The sequence below is a fragment of the Pinus tabuliformis genome, chromosome J (assembly GCF_031772625.1).
Source record: "Pinus tabuliformis cultivar Carrire ecotype Pingquan chromosome J, CPIR1, whole genome shotgun sequence".
Classification (NCBI taxonomy): Eukaryota; Viridiplantae; Streptophyta; class Pinopsida; order Pinales; family Pinaceae; genus Pinus; species Pinus tabuliformis.
In genome coordinates, this window is record NC_142295.1 from 882,736,588 (window position 1) to 882,763,014 (window position 26,427).

Genomic DNA, 26,427 nt, shown 5'->3' on the forward strand with positions numbered 1-26,427 from the left:
GTCTATCAATTCTTGCAATTACTCTAGTGCTTTTTGGTCCCTTAAGAGCTTCAAGCAGGTTTGTAAGAAATATGTTAACAATGAAGGATCTGTTTCTTGTGCAGGACTGACTTCTTCAGGCTTCTTCGTGCGTGTACTCCGAGCCTTGGATATTGAAGCTCCAATGTCAGCAAAGATCCTCTTTTCCTCCATAAAAGTTTCCTTTTCCTTATTCAAATCGAATCCAACATCTTTGTCAGCAGCCTTACGTACCCATACATTTTCCTCTAGTTGTTTCCCTTTATCCTCCCCGGTAACTATACCACTCCGTGTAAGATATTAACACTGGGCCCATATTTGCATGGTTCTGATCTCATCATCTGGATGTTCTAAGTAGGTTGTTGGGTCTGGGTCTTCTTTTCTTACATTTTTATGATGAGCATGGGACAATCTTCTATGACATGATCAAACTATTGACAATATTGACAAGAGGGGTGCGTTAGATTCTGACAATCTCATACAAAGTGACCTAGTTCTCCACAATTGTAACAAATGATTTGGCTATGACCTCTTCCAGCTCCTCCCCCTCGTCCTCTTCCTCATCCCTGGAATCCTCCACGCATTGTAGTTGCACCTTGATCCTATTGAGGACATGCCTCCATCTGTACTCTATATGTTGGGGTTTTGTCCATCATTAATTCATAACTTTGGAAATTGTGCTCATCATGACCTACAAACTTACAAAAATTGCAAAACAGTTGCTGGGGAGTCTTCAAAAACTTCTATAACAAATTAAAATTATCCATCGTATAGTTTCTTGTGATATGGAAGATAACAAACCATGGTACCACACCTGTACTCGTCCCTGCGATATTTTCTGGCTTCAGGGGGTCAGGACGTCCTCGAACTAGATAATTATGATAAATTGGGAAATGATCCTTGTAGTGACCATGGCCTTTACATTTTAAACTCCATACTTCCGCGCAGGTCTCATTCTTGGACTTATTTTCCCTTTTTGAGACTCTGCAACTCCATATGCAGGCTAGTCAACTATGACTGAATCTGTTGCACTCCCAGATTCGTATCCTGAATAGGTGAGGCTTCCAACTTCATAGCAATATCTAGTGCCTTAGCCTACATTCCAATATTTTGCTGTGACAATGGAAATCTCAAATGAGGTAACAATGAAGCAATATGCCAATCCTTGTGTTGTTCATCTGTGATATGCAGATTAGCCAGTTGCAGTAGATATTTCAATCTTTGATCAAAATACCATGTAGATTCATTTACCCTCTACTTGATTTCTTTGATCTCCATTACAGGCTGGGCTTGCAACTTAGGGTTCCTGAATTCATTATTTAGCACATCTTTCATATCTTTCAATGTCGCAGCTGGATGAGACGTACTATACTTAATATACCAACTCAATGCCCTATCTTGTAATGTTGTGACCAGCTGCGCTTTCTTCATATCATAATCCATTATATGCTATGACTTCCACACAACATCTACCACTAACCAGAATTGTTCAGGGTCTTCGGTCCCCAAATCCTTGAATATAGGCATCTTCATAACATTCGCCATACTGAATAATGGAGGTGGAGGTGGAGGTGTAGGTGTAGGTGTAGGTGTAGGTGTAGGTGCGTGAGGTGGGGGTGATGGTGGAGGTGGAGTGGATGGATGTGGTATTCCCACAGTACCCTAATTTATTGTTTACGGTGCACCTTGAGGTGTCTTCAGACTACTACTTTCTTCATCACTATCAGACACTCCCAAGAAAGGACTATAATCAGCACCTGAATCTCGATCTTTTCTGAATGGTTTTCCACTTTGTGTAGCTCACGTCAAGTCTCGTCTAAATGTCAATTCAGTGGCATAACCCATTTCTCACATAATAACATTTTAATCCAAGTTTTCAGAGACTTCAAATACTTACCTCTTGGTCCTTTGAGAAACTAGTGATAAGCTTCGCTAGAACTGACAGGAGTGTCAATCACGAACTTAGTAATGAATCCACCCAAAATACTATCGATCCAATAATTGACAGCTCTCATGATCTTGTTTTCTGAACCTTCCAGGTGCCTCACTAACTCTGGAGTTCACACGATAGGGTTATCCAACTTCCAAGTACCTTGACCATCCACCAAGTTAGAAAAATTCGTATAATTCACACGGAAAAGAGTAGAAGAAAATTTCGTGTTCTTTTGTATACAGGTATCTGTTCAACCACTCTTCTTTCAACAAGCACAAATTCCTATTTTCTTGGGCTGAAAATTCGTGCAACTTCCGATCTATCCACTTTTCAATCTCCTTTTTCGTCAATATCCACTTATGCCACATCACACATTCCTCAGATAGATCCTACTCTTGGAAACATAACCATTTTTTGGCTTGAGGGGGCTTGGAATCAGGTTTAAAGTTACCTGCGCTAACCAACAAAACCCTACACTACCAACCCTTTCAGCAACAACCCGTGTAGCACAGGTTGCAGTCTCACCCAAGGCATTATTGGGAGATGTTAGAACCAGGATTTTGCATCCAAAGGACTATGTGATGTGTTTATGTTAGATTTAGGGCTTTATTCCAACCTTCATGAACCCTAACCCTTAAATCCCGAAAATTACAATAACTAATAGTTAACAGATTCAAACCCTTCATCGATTGTTCTAAACACTCATAACATCATATAAAGATGTCTACTCATTTTGTGCATCTATAAGTACTTTTCATGATAAATTGCATTAAACTGAGTGAACATACAGTAATTTCATAAGTAAACCATAACGCACAAATACACATATAATATTCCAAAAAGTCCATTATTATGCTTAGATCTTCAATTATAGACTCTTCCAACCTATGCACACAGCTGCAGGGGCCTATGCACTCAACTACGAACTTACCAAGGTCTCCGCGCACACAACTTCAAGAGCCTTCCCCTTCGCCTAAGTACATAAAATAAAATTCTATCTCTTAGTTATATCATTCACTGATAGATTGATGGAACTTATGACTCTTTATGACTTCTTTTTATATCATTCCCTATTACAATACCATGGTTCGCAAACCATGGGTGGGTCATAAAATAGCTTAAGTATTAACCAAATAAGGGGCTTTGACCTTCCTAAAGCCCCTTTTACTCCTATTGACCTGCACACTCCGCTCCTCAAAATGCAGAGAATTTACAATATTACAAAACGTTTACAAAATTTAATCCCAGGCGACCCTGTCCCAATAGTTCGAACCTGGGTCAGCCCAACCCAAACCAACAAATGCTTCCATTGCTAGGACCAGGATTTGTTTGAGGGATGTTTGTGTGGCATCCATTGAAGAAAGAAATTCAAGATTGGGTAGAACAGAAGGAACGAGAATTTAAAGAAAAAGAGAATAGAAACCCTTGTTTGTCAACTAGGAAGTGGTTGGAGAAGTATATTTTCAAAGATCAATACAAAATCTTCTTTGGCTCATTCCATGTGGAGATATACAAGTGGATATCAAGGTTGACTGAGAGAAAATATTGTTTTAAAGGAGATGAACCTAAGGAGTGGACTCCTGAACTAATACAACGACTCAAAAACACTGACAACATGATCTCAAGAGATGTTGACTTCTGGATTGGCAACACTTTGGGAGGTTTCATTACTGAGTTTGTGGTAGATTTGATTGTGTCCTATAGCAAAGCATAAAGGAAATGTTTTAAAAGACCACGAGATAATTTCTTGAAATCTCTAAATTTTTGGATTAAGATGCTTTTGTGCAAAAAGGGAATTTTACGAATGCAGTGAGATTATTAGTTACTTATGTTTGGGAGAAGATCCAAAGAAGAAATGGGAAAAACACAAAGTGGAAAAAGATATAGAATAGACACTAGGAAGAGATCTCATGGCCAATATCTGAATAATTTTATAAAAATTGACTATAGCCCTCTGTTAAGTGAGTATGAAAGTGAATAAAATTGCTTTGAGAACCCTGAAGGAACTCTATAGTATTCACCCTTCCAGCTTGAAAATTCACCGAATCTAGAATCAAGTAGTAATCAAGGTGCTTTTGGTTTTCCCCATCCCCCTACCCCTCATCCCCCTCCCCCACCACCTCCCCCTCCCCCTCCAAGAAGAACTATGGCCAATGATATTAAGCTACCTATCTTTAAAGGGACTGGAATAGAGGATCCAAAGAAGTTTTGGTTTTGATGTGAAGCAGTATGGACATCGAAGCAGGTCCATGAGAAAACTATAAATAAAGTGCAACTTGACACAACATTATGAGATAGAGCATTGACATGGTACATGAAGCATTCGAGTAATCAGGTTAAAACATTTCCAGACATAAAAACAACGCTAGTAAAATAATTTAAGAAGCCGAAGTCCGAGTTGCACTGCATCATAGAGCTAAAAGAAATCAAATAGAAGCCTACTGAGTCTGTTTCGAATTTGACCAAAGATTCAAGATATTATTGGATCAGGTGAGCTTCAAAATATGTCTGTAGCAACATAAATAATGGTTTATAGTTGCGCTATTTCCACACATAAGATTGCCTTATCACAACAGAAGATAGAAACTCAAGCTTAAGCTTTAGAACATGCGATGACATTAGAAGCTTCACCTATAGGGAATTCCAATGTAGGTATGCAGCAGATCCAAAGTTGGCAAATTTTACTTTGCAAATACAAGATATGAAGAAAAGTAAGGAAGTTCGCGAAGAAGTGTGGTGTACAAAGTGCAAAGAAGAAGGCCACTCTAAGGAACAATGGCCTCTTTTCAGAAACTACATGGCTAGTGGAGCACCAAACCCTTTGAATCTTGGATCTAGATTATTGTGCAAGATATGTAAAACTAGAGGTGAACATCACACAAAATATTGCTACTTATTGTAGAAGTATGTCCAGACTCCAAGAAACTTATATTGTAATTTCTGCAAATAATTAGGGCATGATGAGAACAATTGTCAAGCTTATGAATTGATGATGGAGCACAATACGAATGCTTATAGAATGCAAGCTAAAGAACATGGACATGAGGAACATGGATAGTATAGTGGTTGAGGTGGTTATCAAGGCAGAGGTCGAGGCACAAGCCGATGTGGCGGAGTTGGTCGAGGTCATAGACAAATTATTTGTTACAATTGTGGCCAGGAAGGTCACTTCGCAAGAGATTTTTAGAATCCTACTATGACATGGAAGTATTGAAAATCATTTGATCATGTAATTGAGGAGTGTCTGCTACTTAGGGAAAAAATGCAAGAAAAGAAAAATCAAAAGCTGACACAGAACATTTAGATTATGATTGTGGAACCAAGGACCAATGAACCTCGTGTTAATATTGTAACAAAGGGTGGAGCTGTGACTGGAAATGATAAAGCATATGGACAAAAGGATGCTGAATCTACATGGGTTAGAAAGACTACTAGAAAAGCCCCTGTGTTTGATATTAAAAAAGAAAAATAAGTCTTTATGGAAGCAAAGCGAAGCTTTATGGATGCAGGAGCTTCGACATCTAGCACATAGTAGATTCAAAAGAATATATGTAGTGTATAATCTTCGACACAAGGCCAAGCTCTGATAATATAGGAACAAGATGAAACATATAAGGTAGATACTTTAAAATATTTTCTTCAAACTTGTATGAAATTGTTGCGAGATCAAAGAGCTGTTGAAGGACTCCAGGAATTGATAAAATTCTTGCCCATCTAAGGAAGTACCATGGAGTGAGATGCGCAAAGTTAACGACTTACATAGACAAAAGAGAACTAGAAAGGAAATGAGGCTTAGCGCATAAATAGGAGAATATAAAATGGACCAAGTTATTTTAGATTTGGGATCTAAAGCTAATGTCCTGACAAAGAAAACATGGGACTTAATGGGTAAACTAAAGTTGCAATGGTCACCTATTCAACTAAGAATGGAAAATCAACAAAAGATTGTTCCTCTAGGAAGACTATCAGGCATTACAATGGACATTGAAGGGGTGCACACTACTGTTGTGGAGGTAAATCCCCTCTGCGGACAGAGGCGATCCCTACTAGTCCAAATAGGGTCTAGCAACAATCAAACAACGCTAACATGCAGGTTCCTAATTGAAAATTAGAGACCAATGATGAAGGCCTACCTGGATTCCAACGCTAGTACTTGTAGAAGAGTCGATGCTCCCGTTCCTTTGCCCCGGCTGGTCACAATCCTCACGATCCTCGTGCATGAACACCTGCACATGCAAAGAACGATACAAACACAAGCGTAAAATCCAATAGATGCAACTATATATCAGTTAGAAAGGATATAATTCAAACACCATCATAAAGACAATAAGAGTGGAACCATAATGATAGTCGTCTATTATTGATAAACAAAGAAGAATACAACCATAGTTCTGACGTCAAATCCTTCTCAAGAGTGTCCAGCCAGCAAGTCCCTCAAGCATTCACCCTTGAAGGTAGATCTCCCAAGACAAAACTCTCTCTCACACAAGTTTACACAAGATCAAAATACTTCACAACCTTCCTTAAGCTCTCTAGCAATCCCACACTTGTCACACCAGCTACCTATCAAGCTCACACACTATCAGCAACACTCCAAACACTATGAATTCCAAAACTCTAGCAGCTCATGGCAATGGTGGAGGCTTAAATAGGAGAAGGAGTCTCCATGAATGGTGGGAGGATGAGCTTATCTCCAAGGAAGGTGGCTCAAATGACGAAACAGACATGCCAGAGAAGGGAGGGCGACATTTACAAGGCCAACAACCAGGTCTGGAGTCATCTAGAAGGCCGGCTGTTAGAACAAACTTGCCCAAACTGGATCATCGCGGGTGCATAACTGCACTGGAGTGCTGACATCGTTGCTGAATAACAAAGAAAGTCATATCAGCGCGATCAGATATAAGTAACAGACGCACTGTCTCATGAATTCCGACCAGCGCGGGAATCACGTGTACTTCCGTGCTGACAGCGCATTAGGTCTGTTTTGGAGCGCTCACTAGCGCGTTTATTTTGACAACAGTTGCGATGATAGAGGAACTTTGGCAAAGCGGGTCATTTGGCAACATTAGAGAGCATGAGCATGATTAATTTGATCTCATGACACAGTAGGAAGACTGACAGGAAGACAGTGACAAATTACTGTGTAACAGATGCCCCCTAAAGCATGAAGCCTGAGAGAGTGGGAGGGGTGAACTGCTTTATGAAACTGACTGAACTGGAACACCACCAGGAAGAACCTATATGCAAGTACAACTGATAGCTCGGATAATCAATTACATGTAGTCTAGGCATGGGCGCAGCCATCCAAAAGACATACGAAAGAGGTCTGTGGTATGGACGCAGCCACTCGGCTAATGAGACCGCGATAATAGTAAAGGTATGGTCGCAGCCATCCATGAAGACTCAGGTATGGGTGCAGCCATCCATCAATGAGTCATGTAATGATCATAATAATCCACAAAATCGCAACCTAGATCTCAATAGACAAAATCCAGGGTCTTGCGCTCCATCTCAACCCGAACAAAGTACAAGTTCAAGCATGCGAATATAGGAGTTGAAGTCCAACATGCCAGAACATCGTCTAATTACCAGTCAATGATGAAAACTATTAACAGACGTGAGAAGTACCACCAATAATGACAATGATCCTCAAGGTACTATAGGTACAATCTACGGCGTGCGAATCAGTGAGCTGGCGTTGAGCACCCGCAGAATCGTTCGATCGGAGGCCAATGATGAAAACCTCGCGTCGAACATGAAGAACCTGCCATTGAGGCATGCAGGCTCCAAGGCACCTGAAGGGAGTCTCTAGGTCAACTTCCTGGATAATGAGCTGAAGTCGACAGGAAGTGACCTTGATCGAAGGTGGGCCATAATGTTTCCCACATCATCGACACGAGACAAAGAAGGATAAGATATTTTGCGTGAGGTATTAGAGGGAGGTTGAGTACTCTTGTAGAGGTCAAATTCTCTTGAACATATCGGCGACACAACAGTGAACTTGGCAGTATTTGACATTAAATGATCAGGGGTCATGGCGACAAGGCAATGAGCAGATGAGAGGTCAAACAGGATAACCCAAACCCACAGAGGCCAGTGTAAAAACAAGATGAGAGGTTCCCACTCAGACACGAATGCGGACAAGTGCCATGTTCAAGAGTGACATACTGCCGACCCGACAATGATTGTGGTTCCATTTTCCCCACCATTGCTGGCGAGTACCCCGGTTATTTTTTGATGACAAGCTTGATGGGGATAGCATATGCTTGAAAGGATCCGATGTCATTAAGTTTTAACGAGTCTAACAAAGGAAGAACTCGGCGTCTTTTCCTGTTTAGAGAGTCTGAAAAGACAACAGAAAAGTGAACTCTAGGGGGGGTCCTTTTTCGTAAAGTTGTGTCTCTCAAGCCCGAAAAAGTATAAAACAATGCCCGAAAGAACCGCCCGACCAGTATGATCGAGGAGTACTTTTTGTAAGTAGTGACTTTGACCCGAAAAAGTAGAAAAGTGGTCAGAAGCATGTCATTTTGTAACCAATAACGAGTTCGAAACGACAAAAACCCGGCGATCTTTTTTAAGTTTAAACGGTCGAAAAAAGAGCTTAAGGATGACTGCCTCTTATTTACGTTTAACGAGTCAAGAGGAAAAACTCGGCAATCTTTTCGTCTTTAAACGGTCGGAAAAGAGCTGAAAGAAGACCTCCATTTTTATTCTCTTTAACGAGTCAAAAATGGAAAAATACTCAGCAATCTTTTCATCTCTTATGAGTCAGAAAAGAGCTTAAAGGAGACTCGTCCTAGAGGAACGAGTGGTATAAAAGGTAGCAACTGGTTCCGACAATGGTGGAACTGCTCAAAACATGTAATGGTCAAGAGGCAGGCTAATAAAACCACTCATCACTGCGGTTCCTTAGGAAAGGAAAAAAAACCAAGTGAAAGCATATGATCGGCCAAAGAGATGGTGGCAATGGAATGAAAACAACCAAGGCTCATCTAGCAGAATTCAGCGGATAAAAATGGCAATCACGAGATGTAAATCGGGTATGGGTTCATTTTTACACAAGCTTGAACCATGGAGAACTTTGCTTGGATTCGGTTTCATGTTTACACAAGCTTGAAACGAAAAACTATGCTTGTTATGAGTTCGCATGCCCCCAGCATAATGACGCAAAACGAGGTACATGCCCCCCAAGCTTCATTGCATTCAACAAAGTGGATGGAATGAAGGTTCACTTTCGAGATCTTGGAAAGAATCGACTTGGATTTTACAAGATCTTAATCAAAAGACTCGATTGGAAAAGGGAGTTGTTTCATTTTTTAATGAGGTTGACATAGGAAAAGAACTATCCTCATAACCCTTGTTTCATTTTTTAACGAGCTTGACACAAGATCAGGAATTATCCTCGGGACACCTAGTTTCATTTGTTAAGGAGCTTGACACAGGGAAGGAACTATGCTCCGCCCAAACTTCATCATAATGAACAGGAAGTCGAGGCTTCCAAGAGTGCCACTCCCGGTGGAAGGAAAACATCTCAGAAGTCAGAACCCAATGCCCCCAAGACACTATGGACGACGGCGACATCACTGGAGACAGGCATGGGAAAAGTGGCCACGTAGTTGACCTGCGGTGGGGAAGACAAAACCGGTGGATAAAAACCAGGAGGGTGTGGCAGCTGCGCAGGAGGCACCGGGGGACTAAAGAACGATAATTGATCTATAGTCACGATTCTTCCGTCGTGTTGAAAGCAAACCACACAGAAAAGCGAAGAGACAAGGGCCCCCATGGCATAAACATAGTCACGGCCAAGGAGAAGACTGAAATCTAAAGCACCTTGGACAACCAGCATGTCCATATAGATGGTTTTGCCTCCCAAAGTAATAGGAAATTTCGGGAGGACCCCTAGAGGTTGACTGGTTCCCTCGTCAAATGCTAATAGATTCTGTGCGACCGGCCCAAGCTACAGAGAACCCAAAGCTTGCCAAGTAGTGGATGGCATAAGACTGACGGACACACCTTCATCCAAAATAGTTCCAGGTACTGCCTTATCATAGGCAAGTACTGTAATCTGGAAAGGAACATGGGATGGAAGGCGGTCAGGTGACTCTAGTCGAAGGAGATGACCAAACTACTTGGTGGGGGAATCGTATGATTGCCCCCATGCTCTATAGGAACCGAAGAAGGACTTTCGGGAGCAGCTGGGATAGGAGAGTCATTTATGGACTTAGGGGAATTTGAGGAGACGAGAAGAACATGGGCATGATGCTCTTCTGAAACAGAGTGATCAACGGGTGGTGAGCTTGAGTCGACACTCTTTTCAACCAATGGTTGGTCTGGAATAGGCTTGGCACAGCCTGGTTCGGGAAGAGGAGCCTGGACAAGAGAAGAATCTAAGTCAATCTCTTTGTCAACAGGGAGAGGGTCTGAAGAGAGCCTCTGATAACCAATAGGAATTTGGGGTGAAGAAGCTGTAAGACTTTCCAAAACAGTGGAAGCTTTATCCATGAGCGGACAAAGGTGAAGGGGATGATTCCCCTCACATAGTCTATAGGGAATTTGAATCTTTTCTTTCTTCTGAATGTTGTCACTTGATAGGGTGGCATCGCCATAAACTTTAGAGGATGATGAGGGACGAGCCTGATCGCGAGACCATAATTCAAGGATCCTGGCAATGCCAGGACAATCACGAAGAAGGTGGTCATCCTTGCACAATCTACAAGGAAATTTGACCTTCCGCCGAGGAGCAGAAGGTGGCTCGACGTGAGTTGGATTTGGAGCAGTCACTGCACTTTTAGCCTCTCGCTGATGAGACTTCTTCTTCGTCATCTTCTTCTTCTTCTTCTTAGCCACCTGGTTACTTGAATCCAGACTTTCACCAGGTGAAGTAGAAGACGAGGACGCAGAAACAGGCGAAGAAGGGGAGAGGTCCACCTTAGAATCAACATGATGTTTTTCGGGTGGAGGAACTGATTGACTAGTAGTTGAGACGGTAGGGACCAGAGAGGTTGAGAACAACCAAACAGGCAACCCAATAGTTAACCCAGGAAGGGACAACGTTGCCATGTAAGGAGCGCCAACATTTCCAAAAGGAGGGAAATGACCAGGATTCCCATCAGAGGAGATGCCTGGGTTGGTAAACTCCGGAAAAGTTGCCATCACAAATGAGAAGAAACCCTACACAAATTAATGCAAACAAGATCTAACCAGGTAGATGTGAATGTGGTCGAATAAATTTTTAGGACGCAAGGACATAACTTGACCTTTTCATTTTTTAAGAGTCGAGAAAAAGACAAAAAGATGACTCTAGTCACCTTTGAATGTTTAATGAGCCTGAAGTGACAAGTGCTCAGATGGACCTTTTCTTTTAGAGAGTCCGAAAAGGAACGAAAGTGACTACTCTGGAGAGCTAGGAAAAAAGGTTTACCAAACAAATCTGTAAAACTGCATATACACCTTGGCAATCATATGAAAACCAAGGACTTCCCGTAGGGTAGTCAATCTTCCCGCATGCTGTATTCGGTGCGTTACGGCTCGTAAGGCGGCAGACACGGCTTCCTATGGATAAAGGATGATAACCTAGTGGGGTCTCCCCATATATTCGACGGTACGTGGGAGCTCAAATCCGTGCTAGACCACTGTTGCATCACGGAAGGAGGAATCACCCAACCTTAAGTGAAACAAAAGTGACTAGGTTTAACGACGCCGGAGCACGTCTCTAGCCTAGACCTCTAAACAGTGAGCGTTATGTTCCAATGCAATTTTAGGTTCATTCAGTTCATTTTAAGGTTGATCTTGTATTAGGTTTCGGTTTTCAGGCCTTACCGTATGAAATCTCTCAAAATTGCCTAAATGCAAACTATATGCCAAAATATGTCATTCCATTCGATGAATGCTAATTACAAGAGAGTTAGAGGGCTTTCACACAAACGAAATGATCACAAAACAACAAATAGCTTCCCTAATGCAGCTAATGGAAATTCACAAACTTTTCTTTGAGATCACTAATCATTAATCAAAACGAAAAGCTTCTAGTTCTCATTAACTAATACAAAGCAAAAGAGATTTTTCTTTTTGTTGATGGCAAAGTGCATTAAACAAACTTTTGAGAAATAGTAACAAACAAATGTGAAAAGAACCGGTTGACCCCAAACAACTGTGATCCGTGTCCGGGTAGTGAGAAGTAATCAAAACAATGTGAAGACTGGTTCAACAACAATCACTTAAACAACCAAGTAAAAGCAAGCAAAGAGGAAGGTTTCACCAAACCACAAGCAAGCAGCAAACGAACCTGTGCAAACGAGTAACCAAGCAAAGCTGATCCAACAAAATTAGAATGATAAAACTAGGTCACAAGACAAAAAGCAAGATTCGCTCAACAAGACTCACAAGAAAGTGCTTCAATCTTCAAACAATGAAAATCAATTCATAAACCAAGTGAAAACAGCAGGGGATAGCAAGACCAACAGGCTCAGGAGGCAGAATTGAAGAAATTCAATGCTATAGGAATCAGGGCGGGTGGAACACAGCAACAATGCGCTGATCAGAAACCACGCATAGCAACAAAGCGATGTCAGCATGGAAGTACACGCCTTACCCACGATGGTCCGAATTTCAGAACCGTCGCGACTGTTTGGTGTATTAACATGATGATCAAGAGGTCACAAAAAGGGCTGCGCGATGGTAGCGCGACTGTTTAATTATAAACCATGATGAGCTAAAAAACGGCCACAATCAAGCCAAAAACTCCCAAACCAAGGCAATCACTCTTTAAACAATCAAGGGACTTCCCAGACCGAACCAGGAAACCCAAAAAACAAAGGGCTAATCCCCGAACTTTGAAAAGAGAGCAAAAATCAAACTCAAGGAAAAATGAACAAAAAAGGACGAAAGCCAGCTCCAAGCTGTTCAGTTCGTAAACCAAACCGGAGATTGACTGAAGTGGCTTTGATCTACTTCGCTAATGCAAAGCAATAGCGTTTCGAAGGCTATCTGGCCGTGCTTCAGGCTCCGTCTAAAGTTTAGAAATCAAACAACAAGGTAAACTCCCCAGCGGAGTCGCCAAATTTGTTGTGGAGGTAAATCCCCTCTGCAGATAGAGGCAATCCCTACTAGTCCAAATAGGGTCTAGCAACAATCAAACAACGCTAACATGCAGGTTCCTAATTGAAAATTAGAGACCAATGATGAAGGCCTACCTGGATTCCAACGCTAGTACTTGTAGAAGAGTCGATGCTCCCGTTCCTTTGCCCCGGCTGGTCACAATCCTCACGATCCTCGTGCACGGACACCTGCACATGCAAAGAACGATACATACACAAGCGTAAAATCCAATAGATGCAACTATATATCAGTCAGAAAGGATATAACTCAAACACCATCATAAAGGCAATAAGAGTGGAACCATAATGATAGTCATCTATTATTGATAAACAAAGAAGAATACAACCATAGTTATGACGTCAAATCCTTCTCAAGAGGGTCCAGCCAGCAAGTCCCTCAAGAATTCACCCTTGAAGGTAGATCTCCCAAGACAAAACTCTCTCTCACACAAGTTTACACAAGATCAAAATACTTCACAACCTTCCTTAAGCTCTCTAGCAATCCCACACTTGTCACACCAGCTACCTATCAAGCTCACACACTATCAGCAACACTCCAAACACTATGAATTCCAAAACTCTAGCAGCTCATGGCAATGGTGGAGGCTTAAATAGGAGAAGGAGTCTCCATGAATGGTGGGAGGATGAGCTTATCTCCAAGGAAGGTGGCTCAAATTACGAAACAGACATGTCAGAGAAGGGAGGGCGACATTTACAAGGCCAACAACCAGGTCTGGAGTCATCTGGAAGGCCGGCTGTTAGAACAAACTTGCCCAGAATGTATCATCGTGGGTGCATAACTGCACTGGAGCACTGACATCGCTGCTGAATAACAAATAAATTCATATCAGCGCGATCAGATATAAGTAACAGACGCGCTGTCTCATGAATTCCGACCAGCACGGGAATCACGTGTACTTCCGCGCTGACATCGCTTTAGGTCTATTTTGGAGTGCTCACCAGCGCGTTTATTTTGACAACAGTCGCGATGATAGAGGAACTTTGGCATAGTGGGTCATTTGGCAACATTAGAGAGCATGCGCATGATTAATTTGATCTCATGACACAGTAGGAAGACTGACAGGAAGACAGTGACAAATTACTGTGTAACACTATCATTGATTTTGAAGTAATAGAAATTGTGGATAACAGTAACCCCTATCCTGCATTACTTGGACTATATTGGGAATTTTCCAACATGGCTATAATCAAATTAAAGAAGAGGCAAATGATATTTGAAAGCAACAATGTGAGAGTGATCGTTCCTTTGGATCCATTAGAAGGAGCAAGGTATATTGAACCAGTTAAAGAGGAATACAACACACCTGATATAGATAAAATCTATCAGATGACAAAAAAATAAAAAGATTGTGTTAACCCTATTGAAGGTAAGTTGATTTGGGAACATGAAAATTCCTATGCTTCAAAATCAGAAGAAGATTTGGAAAATTGGGAAAACAGGTTACATGAAGTATCTACGAGGCAATGCATAAGAGTTACAAAAGCAGTTCATTGTATGAAAGCTGAGGTATGTGAATTACCTTTTATGATGGTTTGGGAGATATAAATAATTATCTTGAAGAATATGAAGAACATGTACCAAAGTGTCAAATATTGTTAGCCCTGGATATAGCCCTAAGAGCTACTCCTGCTAGATGGTGAGGTACACATAAAAATAATATAGGAACTTGGCAAGAATGTCAAAGATTGATATGGATAAGGTTCAGTTAGGTAGAAATAAATTTGGAAGATAAATATGATGGTCAAACTGATGCTAGAGAGCACATCTAGGTCCGCATGACAACATGGAGGGAGATTCCATGAGAAGAATGGGTGCATGGGTTCATCCATACATTAGAGACAATTCCTCAAAACTAGTACTTTGAAAAAGAACTTCGACATGGTACTACAAACTAGGCAAAGATGGTTGATGGGTTTATATTAACATTTAGCTTTGAAGATGATTGTCCATGTATAGATTCAACCCTTCAGATAGTTAAAAAGAAGATTTTTGAGAATGAAATTCCACTCACTTGGCAGCCTGATTTGGCTATGCAGCTACAAAATGTACTAGAATGCTACAACATCGTTGCAGAAGAAGATGAAGACCCTCACAATATTAATGTAGCATAATCTGAAGGCTACCATGAAGTGAATGAACCTAAGTTAGAAATTCTTGATATAACAAGGCCGTTGAAGACAAAGAAGGTGAATATAGGATCAGAAGAGGAACCAAAGTTTGCAACGATAGGAGATTATTGGGATGAAGAAATAGTTAGCAAAGTGACATACCTTCTGCATGAATGCCAGGAGTTATTTCCCACTAAGTTCTCAGATATGAAGGGCATAGTAGGAGGTTTAGGAGTTATGAAGATTCCTCTAAAGCCTAATGTGAAGCCAGTTAAGCAAAGGCCTTATAGATTGAATCCAAAGTAAAAAGAAAAAGTGAAGAAAGAACTTGAAAAAATGATAGTAGCTGGAATCATTGAACCCGTGGAAGAATCATAGTGGGTAAGTCTTATGGTAGTACAAGAAATAAAAAACATTGAGAAATTAGGATTTGTGTTGATTTAAGGAAGTTAAACAATGCATGTCTACATGACCCATTCCCTACTCCTTTCACTGATGAAGTATTGGACAATGTAGGAGGCCAGGAAGCCTATTAATTTACAGATGGATTTTCAGGATACCATTAGATTAGAATTGCACCAGAAGATTGACATAAGACCACCTTCGCTACAGAATGGGGTTCATATCAGTATACAATGATGCCTTTTGGACTAAAGAATGCCCCTGCCATATTTTCAAGAGTGGTGGTTGCAACTTTCAAAGAATATATTCACAAGTTTTTAGAAGTATACTTTGATGATTGGACAATATTTGGGTTATTGAAGAAACATGTTGTGAGCTTAAGATTGATGCTCGACACATGCAGGTAGTATCAAATTTCTCTGAATATCAAAAAGTGCATATTCTGTGTACCTTTTGGTATATTACTAGGACATATTGTTTGCAAGCAAGGATTGATGGTGGATCCTACAAAGATTGCTATTATTGTGAATTTACCTCCACCAAAGACAGTGAGACAGCTTTGCACCACATTAGGACATACAAGATATTACAGAAAATTTATCAAGGGATATGCACAGATCACTGCACCTATGGAAAATTTGTTGAAGAAATATGTAACATTCATATGGAATGAAGAATGTCAAAAGATCATTGACAAATTAAAAGAAAAGATGGTAAATGCTCCTATACTAGTATTCCCAGATTGGAATAAGGATTTTCATGTTGATGTGGATGCTTCATGCATACCTTTAGGAGTGGTATTGGACTACCCTAGTGCAGGAGAAATTGATCACCATATAGCTTTTGAAAGTAGGAAACTCTCTAAAGCAGAGAAGAACTATAAAACTACAGAAAGGGAAGGATTGGCTATGGTATATGCTTTACATAAGTTTAGACATTATTTGTTGGGATCACATTTCAAGATGTTCACAGATCACTCTGCACTAAAGTACTTGGTCAATAAGCTTGTTTTAGGAGGAAAAATTTGTAGATGGCTATTATTATTTCAGGAGTATGACTTTGAAGTTGTTGTTAAGCCAAGAAGACTAAATTCTAGACCTAATCATTTATCAAGGTTGGAAATAGGAGAAGAACCAACAAATATAGAGGATAATATTCTTGATGCGCAACTTTTTGCAATCAAGATTGAAGATGATCACTTCACTGATATTATTCAATTCTTAAGCATATGGATGGCCCCTTCAGAATAAATTATACAATAGAAGAAAGAAATGGTGGTTAAGGAAACAAATTTTTCACTAATAGAAGGACATTTGTATAAGATGGGACCAAATGAAATACTGCGCAAGTATATTCTTGAGCACGAAAGATAGATAATTTTAAAAGAATCTCATAGTGGCACAACTGGTGGAAATTATGTAGGAAAAGCCACTTCCCAAAATTTTTTAAGAGTAGGATTATGGTGGCATACACTACAAAATTTGCAAAGGAGTACTGTCGAGCTTGTGATGTATGCCAAAGAATAAGAAAACCTTCAAGAAGAGATGAAATGCCACTAGTGCCACAAGTAACATTATATGTTGTTGTAAATGGGCTATTGATTTTGTTGGACCTATTAATCCACCATGGAAAAGGACTGATGCGAGGTATATAATCATTACGAATGATTGTTTGACAATATGGGCTGAAGCACAACCAGTGAAGGATTGTAACATAGAAACTATTGTGAAGTTCATATTTGAATACATACAGTCCAAATGTGGGTGTCCAAAGATATTGATGAGTGATCAAGGGTCACATTTCCTGAATAAGACCATTGAGGTATTAATTGAGGAATTTCAAGTTTACCACCAAAAGAGCACTCCCTATCATCCTCTAGAAAATGGAACTATGGAAGCATTCAATAAATTTTTGGAGAATGCACTAACCAAGGTTTACAATGTCAACAAGAATGATTGGGATCTTAGGGTTCCAACAGTATTATGGGCTTATAGGTCTACATGAAAGAAGTTGACAAGTCAGACACCCTTTAGGTTAGTTTATGGGAAAGAAGCTGTGATGCCCATGGAATACATTGCCCCTAGCCTAAGAATTACAGCTTTTATAAATATGGTAGATCCTGACATAAAGGAAGAAAGGATGCCGCAATTACTTTCTCTAGAAGAAGACAAGTTTATAGTAGGATTTCATCAACAAGTACATAAAGCAAGAGAAAAGGCTTGGCATGACAAGCACATTAAGCAAAATAAGTTCCATATAGGAGACCTTGTTCTCCACTACAACAATAAGTTCGTGAAATTCACAGGGAAATTCAAAACACATTAGTTAGGCCCATATGTTATTAAGTATATTACTACTGGAGGCGCAATGCAATTATCGAAGTTAAATGGAGAATTCATTCAAGGAAAGGTAAATGGAAGTAGATTGAAGTTGTACAGGGACAACCCTGCCCCTACAAATTTTCCCTAAAGAAGAAAGAAGGAAAGTCTTAGTGTCACATGCAGTTGAAAGTGGACACAAGACTATAAGCTATGTTGTAGAAAGAGATTCAATGAAGAAATTACTTCGCTACAGTTAGGGATATTTCAAATATCGTAGGAAGCCACAAAATAAGACAGAGGTGCACTACAATAGGGGACATGTCGAAGTTCGCTAGAAAAGTAGAAATATGACTGTTAAAAGGGAAAAGACAGGTGCAAAGTTACATTTAAGATGACAAATTGGCATAATTTAAGGATAGATCCACATTTAATGATGAAATATTAACAAAATTGGGACACAATCAAATCTAATGATGAGGTTCGAAGGCAAAAATTGTTATAAATAGTCGACTCCTGCTCAGATTAAGAAATTTGCTAAATCAAGAGCTCGAGTGATTAACAATGTGAAGAAGTTGCAGGAGACTTCACTATGTATGTCGACTAAGCGATCTTGGGAGGAGATTATGCGGTTTTTTCATGAGAAGGGAATGTCTAGTGTTATGGAGTCCACACCAACAGTTGAAACACTTGCATTAGGTACACCCAAAGTAGCAGCAACGCCGCCACAAAAGCTGCGAACATCACCAAGGCAAAGGCAAGCTAAGAAAGTAAGAACCAAGAAAAAGAAGGAAAAGAAGCCTACCAAACCTGTGAAACCTCAGAAGAAATTGAAGCAGGTCAATATTGAAGAAGATGTGGAGGAAATTCAGGCAGAGGAAGATGACATATCATTCATCTCACCTCTACCCTCATATATTTTTCCAAGGAAGTGAAACACTAAACCATTAAAAGATGCCAAACATGAGAAGTATGGGACATTCACACCTCTATTGCCGGAGGATGTAACATTTGAAGGAGAGATTCTAGGAAAAATTCCGCAGCTAAATTTGCAGACACTGGTTTTAATGACTGGACAAGGTACTAGCTGTTCACACTAGACGGATGCTTACAGTAGGTTCACTACCCAGACAGTAGAGTGATGAGATTAGAACCACAATGATGGGCGAATGGGTTGGTGTAGTGAGGGCTGCTCAACATGTTGAATGTGATGCACTTTGGTAGACATTCATTAAACACAACATGTGTTCGACAATTATTGGTATTGATACATGATGGACACTTGTGGATGGGAAATAAAATCCCCATAGACCAAATTTTGATATGGAGGATCACTAGATTACCATACCAAGGGCGGAACCCTGCAGAGGAGTTCATGGGAAAGGATCAGGACCATGATGTGGTGGAGAATATGAAGAAGAAGTATAAGCTAGTCAAAGGAAATAAGGGCTACGACATAAAATCAATCAGTGATCAAGAAGACCGCTTCGCCGCACATATTTTGTTCAGAAAGATCATGATGAAGTGTCATGCAAATGAAGTTCCCGTGTCGGTGGTGTCTTTAATCGCGCAGTGCACAAATGGAGTCCAGTATAACTGGGTTGCGTATTTATGCAAGGAATTCCTGGATGACTACCGTGAGGTCTAGGAGAAATATACATCTTTCCATTATGCCTAGTTAATATTGATCATTTCTATGTTGGCATGGAAGGAGCTGAAGGATACGTAGTTTCCTCCAATAGAAGAAGATGTATGTGAGGCCACGAGGTTTTCTTCACTGTAGCATACCACTCAACCATCACGAGAACAGGAGAATAAAATATTCTTAATATTATATCAAATGGATTTGGACATGTTGGTAAACCAACATCCACGCCTTTCGTTTTGTTTGCACAAACATTACAACCCTGTGGCGAGGTTCAAGGCGAATTTTCATAGATTATACATATAGGCGCATAAAAATGCGAAGAAGGAATGACATGCATTGCCATATATGGTCAAAGAGGATAGTCTAGTGGAAGTAGTATAGACATGGTCCACAGATTGGATGATTCCACTGGAGGAGGTAGGAGACAACGCAACAAAAGAATAAGAGCTTGACACATTGCACCATGGCGAAGCCAGTAGAAAAGATAAGGAAAAGGAAGCAGAGGAAGAGGAAGAGGAAGAAGAACACCATGAAGAAGAACATCTTGATGAAGAGGATCCTCAAGGAGTTAAGGAGATGAATAAGGAGAAAGAAAAGGCAGAAATAGAGAAAATTGTCACGGAGAAGAGAAAGGACCAAGGCGAAGCTGCCATTAAGAGAAGAAAGAAGCATAAGGTGGATAAATAAAAAAAAATCACACCAATGGTTCTAACTAAAGGTGTGTTGGGCATGGAATCCTCCCATAGTAGGTTTTGGGGCGCAAAGCCTAAGTTTTAGTCAAAGATGGTGTAGAACTCCGTGAATTGTGGGTACGGAGTGCGAAGTGTACAATTGAGTCATAGGGTTATCTGCCCTAAGCATTATATTGTAAATTAGTGTAAAGTCAGCTTACCCATGGTCCGCAGACCATGGGATTGTATAAATAGAGCGAGGCTCTAAGTTGTAAAGGGAGTGGATGATAGGAAAAATAGCGAAGGAATGGTTCAAGCTTAGAGTAGAAGTCTAAGTGTCTTGGGTTGTAGTAGTAGGAAGATGCTCTACAGTTGAGTGCGCAGAGGCCTAGTAGAGTCCATAGCTGAGTGCGTGGACCCCTATAGTTGAGTGCATAGGGTGGTGTCAAGGTTGTAAGCAAGATTAGAAATTAATCAAAGAGAAGTTGATTCATATTCCTGTGTATTTGCAGTACAGTATCTTCTTTATTGTTGTATTTTTTTTTATGTATTACGCGAATTGTTATGGTTGATGAATATGCTGTAATAATAATAAATTTGGCACACATAAGCTAAGTAATCAGTTAATAAGCAAGAATATTGGGTATTATACAAGTCACACCCTGAGCAGGGCTTCACGGAAACTGCACTGTAGGTCGTGAAGGGATCGCAAGTGCGCATAGCGATAGGTCAGACTGCGGACCTCCAGAAGCCCATCAAACATCCAAGGGTGTGGAAACCTAGTTCTAGCACCCTCCCATACTACTTCAGGTGAGATCTCAGTCTGCGCTCTGCAGATTGTTACCGAAAGGACCAGTAGTACCAGGATTTGCTTGGCTAAATCACCTCTGAACCTGGGTCAGGCCCCACTAAGACAACAAATGGTTCTGTTGTTGGGACTGGGATTTGCATAAAGGATGTCTAAGGTCGTGCCACTGGAACCCTACAAAGAAAGGAATTGAAGAGTGGTTGGACAAGAAGATTCACGAGTTCACGACGCGAGAAACCAGAAATCTGTGAGTGTGTAAGGAGCAGTGGCTGGATCGCTACTTGTACACTGAAATCCATGAAATTTTCTTTCCATCTTTTCCATCTGAGATGTATGAGTGGATCACAAGATTAGTAGATAGCCAGGGAAGGTGTAGGCTCGACAAACCAATAGTGTGGACTCCGGAACTAGTGCGCATACTAGAAGCCTCAGAAGATAAGATAATGCAAGCTGTGGACCACTGGCTTGACCGGATAATAGGAAGATTTATCACTGAGTTCGTAGTAGACATGATCGTTAGCTACATCGAGGTAGAGTGACGTTTTCTCAAGGGACCGCAAGGTAAGTACGTTAAATCTTTGAACACTTGGATTAAGATGATATTGTGTGAAAATCGGGTTATGCGAATAGATTAATGTTTGGGACTATGCAGAGTGGAAAGATCTACAGAAGCGGAAGCAGTGAAGAATTAGAAAACAATCCCTTAATTTCACCCTTGTGGGAGAGCGAGGAAGAGCTTGCGAAGGTTTCTCTGGGAAGCACAGTCAGTTTGATAAGGCATCGAATTCCACGTTTACCACCCCCACCCACACTGCCACCTGCTTCAACCCCCTCACCTCCATCTCCACCCACTCCGCCTCCGCCACCTCGGTAGTTCAGTATGGCAAGTGCGATAAAACTACCGATGTTCATAGGAGTAGGACATGAAGACCCGGACCAATTTTGGTTCATGGTAAGAGTAGTATGGTAAGCACAGGGCATCGTGGATGATAATATTAAAAAGGCTACACTGGTGAGCACACTGCAGGATCGCGCATTAACGTGGTATAGCAATCATTCTAATGACCACCCGAATGAAGGAATTGTAGAGATCCAAACCACGTTGAACAGGGAGTTTAGTAGGCCAAAGTCAGAGACGCAATCAATCATCAGATTCAAAGAGATCGCGATGCTCCTGGGCAAGATCCCCCGGGATCTGGACCAAAGGATAAAAAGTAAGATCAGCGAAGCCAACATGATGTTAATGGATGCACAACATCGTGCATGGTTTGTGGCCTCACTTACGCCACACTTAAGGATGACGCTGTCACAGCAAAAACTTTCCACCCAGGCCAAAGTGTTGGAGATGGTTATGAGGTTGCATGAGACCCCTATATAAGACCCTAGATTGGGAGTCCAACAGATCCACGTGCAACTATAGAATCTGTGTATAGAAATGCAGAGTTTGAAACAAGATAGGGCACCTCGGCCAGAGGCACGCGAGGAAGTATGGTGCATAAAATGCAAAGGCCAGGGCCATGACAAAGATCACTGTCCAGTGTTCGTGAAATACTTGGCAGGAGGAGGGCCAATACCATTAAGACCAGAGGCACAGGTGGGGCCAAGCGCGGTGTCTGCATTATGGTGCGTGATCTGCTAGATAAGAAGAAAACATACTGTGGATAATTGTCATCTGTTGCAGAAGTATGCGTAGACGTCCCAACAGTTGTTTTGTAATTTCTGTAGGTCGGTAGGCCATGACGAAAGCACCTGCCAAAGCTATGAAATAATCATGGATTAGACTCCTGCCTACAGGGTGTAGGCCAAAACGCGAGCCCTCAACCCAAATGCAGGGATGGCGCATGTTGACTTTCAGGGGAACGGTTAGGGTTGAGGAGGAATGGGACTAGGAAGGGGTCACAAACAAATAATCTGTTACAATTGTGGAGGACCAGGGCATTATGCCCATGATTGTACGAACCTGACTAGGTTATCAAGTTGGTATTATAATCAATTTGATCATGAGGCGGAAGATTGTCCTCCACTGATAGTGAATATGCATGAAAAGGGGTACTCTAGCCCCCTCCGACCCAGAATTTACAAATGATGAGGTTTGAACCATGCGAAGAAGACCCAAATGTAAACATGATGCTCAAGAGTGGTATGACAATGGGAGATGATAAAGGAAAGCAACCAAAATAAAGCACATGGTTTCGTAAGGCTCCTATAAAGGAACCCGAGTTTGATTTAGAACACGCGAAGGAGACATTCATGGAAGCTAAGAAGATCTTCATAGAGGCCTCCACTTCAGCTAATAAGGATCAACTAGAACTAGGGATGGATCCTTGAATGCTTACTACCTTTCTAGAGACATGCATGAAACTGTTGCATGACAATAGTGTAGTCAAAGGGCTACAGGAACTTATCACCAAGTGCGCGGGGTCAGGAGAACCACGCGTGGTCCGAAAACTGGGAAAGCATGCGTTACGCACAAGAAGGGAGATGAGGTTGACTGCACAAATAGGCAAGTACGAAATGGATCAGGTAATCCTATACGTGGGTTTCGACATGAATGTACTACCAAAGCAAACGTGGGAATGCATGGGCCGACCCACATTACAATGGTCCCCTATTTAGTTACGAATGGTGAACCAATAGAAGATTTTGTCTATGGGAACATTGCAAGGGGTGACAGTCGATATTGAAGGCACACGCACATAGGTAGATTTTGAAGTGATAGATATTATTGATGACAACAATCCCTATCTCGCACTACTAGGGATAGACTTGGCTACCAATATGAACGAAGTCATAAATCTGAAGAAGTGCAAAATGATCGTTGAGAAAAAGTCACTACGTGTAGTAGTACTGTTGGATCTAGCCGAAGGAGCGCGATACACTGAACCAGTGCGCGACGATGACAGTGATGACGATCTCGACTGTATCTACAAGATAATTCCATAAGGAGAAGATTGGGTGAATCCAACTGCAGATGGAAGGATTTCATGGGAACGCAAAAGCTCCTACACTTCGGATTCAGATCAAGAGATAGAGCGATGGTAGAATCGACTGCACGAAGTAACAACACTAAACTGCAACATGATGATCAGGTCATTATGTTGCGTAAAAACAGAGGCAAGGGAGCTGTCGACTTATGATGGATTGTTAGAGGTGGATGAATTTCTAAGCAAGTTCGAAAGCGTAGTACCAGAGCAGCAACGGTTCGATGTGCTAAAGTGGGCACTGCGCGCAACACTCGCATGATGGTGGGGTACACATCAAGGAACTTTTGAAGACTGGCGCGAATGTCGAAGGATGATGCGCCTGTGGTTTGGAAAACCCCAAGTACGACTAGTAGACAAATATGATGGACGAGATGATTCACGCACACACCTCGCGAAATGGACCAAGGCCTACGGGAAAGAGCCACAGCCTGAATGGGTGCACCTATTCTACCATACCTTGGACGTCATACGGCATGAATTTGTTAGGATATTCCGACACATAGGAAATAGTTAAGTATAACTTGGTCTAGTATAGAGTTAGGTAAAGTGTGTTTCTTTACTATGTACATTTTGTAACTTACAATCCGACGGTCATGATATGCAGTGATCCGACGGTTCATTCTCTCCTCGGTATTATCGACACTTGATCCGTGGCTTAACACCTAATTGGTCCATGATCTCTATTTAAAGAGCATTGAGGGTCATTTGTAGGTCAACCGTTCATGAGAGAAGCTTATGTAAATTTTCATTCTTTTATTAATAAATTGTCTGAAGTGGCCGCGTTGGCTCAGGCCGTGGACTGTTTCCCTCTTTGAGGGTTTTAACCACGTCAAAAGTACTGGTGTATTGATTTGCGATCTGTTTGTGAGTGGTGTCCTTTGGTGTTCTATCTGAGGAACTTACCCTGTAAATTCTTGCATGGTATCAGAGCTATTTGAGGGCTGCGTCCGTTGGTGATCCAAATCCGAAGCCGGTAGAACTGCATCCGACTACCGTTTCCTAGATCTACTGTTTCTGACTGCTTTTGGGCCGAGAGGACTGCTCTGTTTTGTTGGGAGCATCTGTTCTAGTGAGGAACCCCTTTCATTTCACGCGAAAAGGTTTCCGGTAGCCCTAGCTGCGTAATTTTTAAGATCTGGAGGTATACAGTGTTTATTTGCAGTTTATAGTTATTTTCTCTATGTTTATTTCGGTTTCGGTTTATTTAGCTTTTTTTATTACTGGATCTATACCTTTCATTTCTGCGTATGCTCTTTCCCCCGTGACTTTGTGCGATCTGGGCAAATCAGAAACAGAAAGGAAGGATTTTTCTCATGTGTATGCTCTTTTTCGCTGCGCCTTAGTGTGATCTTGGAAAATCAGAAACATTGAGGAAAATATTTAGTTTCCGGCTAATGCTAACTTCAACCTGTAAGGTTCGTTTTTTTTGTATGTTCGTGTTGGGTTTTGTGTTTTTTTGTTTTGTAGGGAAAAAGAGCTTTCTCAAAGCAAGCATGCAACCCAAAGCTTCAACCCCCCCCCTCTCTCTCAATTTTTTTGTATAACTCACTTGGTTCAAAGCTAATTTATGAGAGTAGAGGTCTTGAGTTCAAGTCTCCTTTTTGTTGGAAAGAGGGCGTTTTTTTCATTTCCGCACATTCCCGCACTTCGTCGACATCTTCATCAATTTTTTTTTTCAAAAAGCCATAACTTCTTCATCCGGAAGCCGTTTTCAGAACTGTTTTTTTTGAAATGGCCTAATTTTTCGAGATATTTCCATTGGAACACTTAGTTTCAACATCTATAGCTTCAGTTTTTGTTAAAATGGAAAGTCCATGCCAAGGTATTCTTGACAGCACCAACTACTTCCAATGGTGGTTCTACATTGTGGATTTACTTAGAAGTAAAGGTCTCTACAGAATAGCCACAGGCCAAGAAACCAAACCGAAAGATGAAGATAAGGTAGCTAAATGGGAAAATAGGCAAGATCAAGCACGTGGATTGATAGGGATGTCTATTTCTCCAGATCTTAGATTCCATATTGCAGAACTTGATGCTCCTGATGAAGCAATGAAACAGATTACTAAAGTCTTTGGAATTAAAAATGAACTTAGAGCCCATCAACTTGAAAATGAGTTGCTTACATTGGACCCCAATAATTTTTCTTGCATTGAAGATTTTTTGTCCAAGTTCAAGACCCTTAGACTTCTCTTGGAAGGTGTTAAGGTTAAGAAAGAAGATAGTAACCTTATATATCCCATTGTTACTAAGTTGGGACTAGCCTACTCTGTGTTTGTTTCCACCTTCCATTCTACAAGAGAAGCCTTCATTTCTCAAGGACAAGACTACAAGTCCCCTTCCTTTGATTCTTTAATAAGAGAACAAGAAAAACTCTTACACCTTAGTCTTCTTAATCTTGGAAACTCTTCTAAGAAAGCAT